This window comes from Sciurus carolinensis, chromosome 7 (assembly GCF_902686445.1).
Source record: "Sciurus carolinensis chromosome 7, mSciCar1.2, whole genome shotgun sequence".
Lineage (NCBI taxonomy): Eukaryota > Metazoa > Chordata > Mammalia > Rodentia > Sciuridae > Sciurus > Sciurus carolinensis.
Window position 1 is genome coordinate 130843780 of NC_062219.1, and position 7353 is coordinate 130851132.

Sequence of the window (7353 nt, forward strand, 5' to 3'; positions counted from 1 at the left end):
CCTTGTTCAAGGCGAGTCTGCAAGGCTCTCCTGGCTCACGCAGTCACGTGCCTCCATGCTGTTTCAGGTGTGGGGTTGATGATACTGTCTGTAACTGTCCCTGAGAACTCCCTTTCCCTGATGGTTTTCTCTACCTGCATGCACCTTTGCAAATAGTCCCCACGTTAAAGGTAAAAATGAATGCGTTTTGCACAATTCCACATGTTTATAGCTTAAAAGGTCCAGTATTCTAGCCGGACATGGTGGTGCATGCCTATAATCCTAGCAGCTCAGGAGACTGAGGCAGGAGGATCTCCAGCTCAAAGTCAGCCTCAGCAAAAAGCAAGGCACTAAGCAACTCAGGTGAGAGACCCTGTCTCTAAATAACATACATAATAGGGCTGGGAATGTGGCTCAGTGGTCGAGTGCCCCTGAGTTCAATCCCCCATACCAAAAAAAAAAAAAAAGGTCTAGTATTCTAGAAGGCTTACTGTGAAATGCATAAGCCTCACGGCCCTCTAATTTATCATGATATCCTATCTAAATGCCACCAAAATTAACCTTTTTAGCTTTTTTTCTCATGGACTTTCAGATCTTTATTTTCCTAAATAATATGCATAGCTACTGTTATTAACTGATGCAAACATTCACCATGCACTTCGCTCTGTGGTCAGTGAAGAACTATCTCTTCATCAGCATGACCATCACCCACCACTTCTTATTCTTTTAGAATAGTTACATTTCAGTTTTTGTTTAGTTCAGCATTCATCGTTTATGTTCTTTTCCTGAGAAAGTATTGAACACAGCCTAGCACTGTTGTGAGCTGATCCTTTCCATTATTTTCTGGATGCTGATAATGGCCTACATGGGTATGTGCAGGGGAAAACCCACACATGACCCCATGATGATGTGCGTGAAGACGTCTGGCAGTTAATTGACCTGGCAGGAACTAGGAGGGAATCTTGTTGTGAGGATTCAAAGTACAGGAGATGTCACATGAGTCAGTGTTCCCCTGAGACAGAACCAACAGGACATACAACTGTTACCAACAGCACAATCCTTCCCCAATGCCAATGCAAGAATGAGGAAAAAGTTTTGAGAAAAAGGAAAAAGAAGTTTTGTTGCTTTGCCAGCAAAGGAGAAACACAGGGGACTTTGTCCTAGAGTCCGTGGTTCTGCCCATCAGGGGAATAGAGGACTTTAAAAAAGACGATTCAAAGGCTATGTTCCAGCTGACCTTCTCAGGGTCATAATTCACTTCTAGATTGGGGAGATAGCCATTTCTCAGGTCCTCTGGCACAATCCCAAAGCTGAATTACTTCACTCCTGTGGTGTATGATGGAAAAGAAAGGGTAATCTTGCTTTCCCCAAGGTTAGGGAGGAGGAGAGGGAGAAAAGAAAGGAAAAAAAAAGGTCAGTTTTAAAATAAGCCACAAGGGTTCTGTTCCAAGCAGGAAGTGGAGCCCTGTTACATGGGGACTATATGAGGAGACTTTCCATGTTTTCATTTCCCTGTAATCAACCATGGTCCAAAAATATGATTCATCTTGATTCCTTCAAGAGAGAACATAGTTACATAACTTTTATTACTGCACATTGTTATAATTGTTCTTAGTTATAATGGTTATTAGTTATTGTTGTCAGTCTCTTCCTTTGTCTAATTTATATATTAAATGTTATAGGTATGTATGCATAGGAAGAAAGGGAAAGAGGAGAGAGATCACCAAAGGGCCTGGCTCATGCACTCACTGGGCTGAGGAGTTCTGTGATCTGCCACACATAACAGGACCCAGGAAAACCAGAGGTGCCACCTGGCCCCACGGCAGAACAAAATGTCCAGCTCGCGCACTGAGGCAGGACCAGGTCAAATGTATCCACTCTCTACCCCTCAACAGAAGCCACTTTACTCAGTTCACAAGTTCAAATGCTGATTCATGTGGAAAAACCCTCATAGACAGGCCCAGAAGTGTGTTTAATTGGATATTCTATGGCCCACTCAAGGTGATGTGATTAACCATCACAGATGCACACCATAGTGCTTAAAGGACATGATGATGATTATGTTAGAAATGGAAGAGTATGTACAGAAAACATAATTCACATAAAAGAATAAAGCACGCACAAATATTGCTATATATCCTGCTAGAAAACATCCTTGTGGAAAATCTAAACATTTGATACATTGGAATCAATCCCTGCGAAGGGGAGTGATATAGAAAATGAAGCAATCCTTACAAAGCAGGCTTTAGGAAACAGGCAAACCAACACGATGATCCTTGAGAAAAGGGAGAGAGAAGCTGTGCCCTGTGAGAATACCAGCCAAGAGAAATTTGGAGAAGAAAGCAGGCGAGGCAGGCGGGTGGCCACGTGCTGGAAGAAGTCAGGCTTGCGCGCCAGTGAAGGGTCGGCACGCCGAGCGTCATGGAAGGAGCTCGGAAGTGCTCTGCCCACGTGTGTCAATGTGATAGTGACCACGGCGACCTTGCAGCTGGAGTAAGACACTGCAGACATTCATGAAGAGACTTGTGCAGGAATAAGCAGGGGAGGTTGCCGGGCCTGGCCAGACGTGTGACTCAGAACGAGAGACGCGGGCAGGAGACAATAACCACTCGGCCTGTGCTTAGCACTGACGCTATCCGTCCACAGTGACACGGTTCCCCAGCTGCCAAGTCGTGCCGCTGGCCCACCGGTCCCTGCCGAGCAGCGGGGCTGGCGGAGCGGTGGCCGGGAAGGCTGGAGCACGGTGGGAAGCACAGCCTGTGGCCGCTGAGCCCACGTGTGGGCGGGGCGGTTCTGAGGAGAAGGGAGCGAGCCTCGCAGACCTGCCCTCCTTGGCCGCCTGTCCTAGGTCGGCATGTGGCCTGCTGCACCCCAGAACCTGCGGGCGCAGACCATCCGACAACTGCAAACTCCTGTCTTCCTATGAGAAATGAAAGTGGGGCAGACCTGGACGGAAGTCAGGACTCGGTGACCAGTGCGTTGGATTAGTACCCTAATTAGCATAAACTTGGACCCATAGCTCGACCTGAGAGCTATGTAACGCCTAGACTGAGAGCCCGCTGTGGGCTGGCTTCCACTGCAGGAGTTCCGCTTATGCTTAGTATTCTACTCTGCACTCACTCCTGCTGCTCTGTGGATTTCATTCTCTGAATTCACAAACAGGAACCAAGGAAGAAGGAGTTGTGGGTCTGCTGCAACGCTTGGAAGCTGGCTCACCACTCAGAGCTGTGACACTTTCTGGGGACAGAGGCCTGCAGCCTCAGCAGACCCTATGCACCAGCACAATTGGAGAGACTCCAGTTTCAGTAGTGAAAGAAAAGCTCACTGCCCAAATGCTGTGCATGTTGGAGAGGAAAAATCCACAGCATGTAGGATGGCTTAAGAAAAGGCCTCAGTGGGGGGTGGGGGGTGGTGCACGCTGCTGGGCAAGCAAAGGCGAGTTCTGTGCAGCAGCATCTGCATGCCAAGTGGAGGCACTGTTGAACCTACAGGATTTGCAACCCAGAAGAACTTTAGGGTTTCTCACCCTTGGTAAGCACAGGAGCCTGTTCCAGGGCTTTCAGTGGGGCTGGGCCAGATCACATGATGCCAGGCAACCTGGATGGAAGATGCAAGGTGTTCATAAAGCAAGGCTATGACCCATGCTGTGCAACAGTGCACAGTTCTCATGGAGAAAGAGCAAGCTCCACACCCAAGTCAGCACTCCACACAAGATGGGCACTTGCATATGTGCCTATTCCTAGAAATGCATTATCCATACATTACACATAAACATATGGGCTTATATAACACATAAGATTTCCTGGGGGCTGGGGAGATAGCTCAGTCGGTAGAGTGCTTGCCTTGCAAGCACAAGGCCCTGGGTTCTCAGGGTACTTGGCCCCTGAAAGCAATTAACTTGGGGTCCTATGATGAAAGAAATTTGTTTACAGTTTTATTTGTAGGGTTAGGGGACCGAGGACTTTTCAATGATCATTGTTTCAAATCAAAATCCGTGCTAGGCCTCTTGATCCACGGTATTTCATTTAAAAACTACTTTTAAGTGGGGGTCGCACACAACAGGAATCTTATTCACCTGTAGCTGGAAAGCACCACATGCAGGTGAGGTGGCAGTCTTCAAAGGCCAGGAATCCATCACATCACAGAGGAGAGAGAACCGTGGAGTCCAAGGGCCCAAGATGCCTAAGAACCAGGATCCGTCCAGGACAAAAAGCACCTGCGACTCTGGCGGGACTCGAACCCGCAACCTTTGAATGGCTTCAACACCCTTGCTAGAAGTCCAATGCGCTATCCATTGCGCCACAGAGCCCTCCCGGGGCGCGGCGCTCTCCTCAGGTGTTGGTCACTTGCTCGGTCCCTGACGTAGTACGTTTCCTGAGGACCCGCCTTGTTCCCAGTCACCGTGAAGACGAGAAACAAAAGCAAGCAAGCGACGCCAGGGACGCGCGACCCTGGCCGCGGGTTTCCGAGCCTGTGGGTGCCGTCAGCCTCGGGTCCCGGCGAGATCAAGAAGTTCCGCCACGGACCAAGGGTCCGCGCAGTCGATGCGGCCTCTTCCCTTCCAGCCCTGGCGGCCGGCCTCTCCGCGGGCCTCCGGTCCGGAACGCCTGCGGGGACGCCTCTCCCGGCGCGCGGAGCCGGAGCCACCCCGCGAACCCGGGTCCGCGTTTGGCGGGGCGGGACGGGCGAGCGGCCAGGATTCACGCCGCAGGGGAGAGTCAGCGGCCAGGGCAGAAAGCTCGGCCGCGCCGTCCGGAAGGCGGCGGCCGCGTGGGAGAGAAGCCCGGGAGGCGCGGCGCAGGCGCAGGGCCCGCCCGCAGGGAGGGAGTAGGTCCGGGAAACGCGGGAAACGCACGCGGGCTGAGCCCGGAGCAGGGAAGTCGAGTGTTACCCAGCCGAGGGCTGAGCCAGCCCGCCGGCCGTCCTCGGGCTGGGTGCCAGGGCGCGGCGCGAGGCCCCGGCCGCTCCACCCTCGCAGCTGCTCCCACCCTCGCAGCTGCTCCCCGGCCGCCGCTCCCACCCTCCCAGCTGCTCCCACCCTCGCAGCTGCTCCCCGGCCACCGCTCTCCCCGCGCCCGCCGCTCCCACCCTCCCAGCTGCTCCCACCCTCCCAGCTGCTCCCCGGCCACCACTCTCCCCGCGCCCGCCGCTCCCACCCTCGCAGCTGCTCCCTGGCCGCCGCTCTTCCCCCTCCCGCCGCTCCCACCCTCCCAGCTGCTCCCACCCTCGCCCGCTGCTCCCACCTTCGCCCGCTGCTCCCCGGCCACCGCTCTCCCCGCGCCCGCCGCTCCCACCCTCCCAGCTGCTCCCACCCTCCCAGCTGCTCCCCGGCCACCGCTCTCCCCGCGCCCGCTGCTCCCACCCTCGCAGCTGCTCCCTGGCCGCCGCTCTTCCCCCTCCCGCCGCTCCCACCCTCCCAGCTGCTCCCACCCTCGCCCGCTGCTCCCACCTTCGCCCGCTGCTCCCCGGCCGGCGCTCTCCCCCCTCCCAGCCGCTCCCACCCGCCCGCGCGGCTCCGGCTGCATCCCCTTCTCAGCGGGGCTGCCCGGTGGGCCTCAGCGCACACAGCTGCCCTCACTCCTTGGAGGCGCTGACGGAATGAGGAGGAGGAAGAATAAGATGTCGGGAGACGTGTCGACTCCTGCGTGCGGGAACTTCTTCAGCCACTTCCCCGCGGTGCTCCCGTTCCTCCCACGGAGCATTCAGTGAGGTGGGTGGAGAGGGCGCTCTCGTTTGAGAACGAAAACGTCTGGCGAGGCTGCAGGTTCCCTGCGCAGCTCCTTCTCGCGGTTTCACCCGCCCTGTGGCAGCAGAGTGACCTTTCCAGGGTCCTAGCTCCCGACACGCCAGGTCTGGCCTTCCTCTTCCCTTCCTCCCATACCTTCGCCCCTTTATTTTTCCTGAAGGCAAAAGGATGGCAAATATATGGAAAGTGACCCACGTCGTATGGCGTAGAATATGAGATGCAGAAGAGGAGGAAGCAGAAGGAAGCAGAAGTTACCTCTCCGCCCGTAAGCACCTGTGAAACGCCGCTGAGCAGTGAGTGGCTTCTTTTTTCTTAGTATCTTGATGAAGGTGAGTGATAAATGGAGAGAATACCAATACTTTTTAAATTTTCTTTATAGTTATACAAGACAGTAGAATGTATTTCGACATACACACATGGAATATAACTTCCCTTTCTTGTGGTTGTACATGATGTGGAGTTACACGGGTCGTATCTTCATATATGAACATAGGAAAGTTATGTCCGATTCCTTCCCATTCCCATCCCACCTCCATTCCCCCCATTTCCCCACCCTGTCCCAATCCAGTGAACTTCCACTCCTCCCTCCCCCACGCTCACCTATTGTGAATCAGCATCCGCATATCAGAGAGAACATTCAGCCTTTGGCTTTTTGGGGATTGGCTTATTTCATTTAGCAAGATAGCCTCCAGTTCCATCCATTTACCAGCAAGTGCCATAATTTCATTCTTTTTTATGGCTGAGTAATATTCCATTGTGTGTATGTACCACATTTTCTTTATCCATTCATCTATTGAAGGGCATCTAGCTTGGTTCCATAGCTTAGCTATTATGAATTGAGCTGCTATGAACATTGATGTGGCCTCATCCCTTAGTATGCTGACTTTAAGTCCCTTGGATATATGCCAAAGAATGGGATAACTGGGTCAAATGGTGGTTCCATTCCAAGTTTTCTAAGGAATCTCCATCCTGCTTTCCAGAGTGGTTGCACCAATTGCAACAATGTATGAGTGGAGAGAACACCAACACTTTAAAGACCAATTATGAGTAGTTTATTTCAGACTTCCTATTTTCTGTGTGGGCAATAATCAAGAGGTAGTTGAGCTTTTATTTGTCTGAAATATTTATTTTACCTCATGGCATAAGAAAAATGATTTCTGTATTTGTAGATACAAGGACTTTGGTGTTGAACATGTTCCTCAAGCCGTCCTTGATTGGATCAACTGCCTTATTCACTACCCTTTACAATCAGTTCTGCACAACTTGAGTTTGTTACTTGAATAATTGATGTAGAGGTTTGTAGTTTCATGGAGGCTTCACCCTCCTCATCTGTTGACCTTTAATTAGACTTTTAAAATTATTTTTGAATGGATACTTTGATAAAGAACTTTTATGAGTTTTTATCTTCATAACTAAAAATTAATACTTTCAAAAAACATTTGGGGACCCATATTAGAGGACTGCTCTGAAGATATTCTTATAGGGACAGGCAGAAAATAAGGACTTAAAATATGTTGTAAAATCTTTTTAAACATATGGTTGGTAATAAAGGTTGCATAAAAGAAAACATGTCAGTCAGTAATGCTCTGTTCTCTGTGCAAGCTGCTCTCTGTACAAAGAGAGTGTGT

The 7353-nt window shown here is 51.3% G+C and overlaps 1 non-coding gene across 1 annotated transcript; it reads right to left on the reverse strand.

The window, feature by feature from the left end:
- Window positions 1-4198: 4198 nt before the first annotated feature.
- On the reverse strand, window positions 4199-4288 carry Trnar-ucu (transfer RNA arginine (anticodon UCU)). The gene is given in 2 exon segments: window positions 4199-4234; window positions 4252-4288. It is a non-coding gene; the product is annotated as a tRNA-Arg (tRNA).
- Between the last annotated feature and the right edge of the window lie 3065 nt (window positions 4289-7353).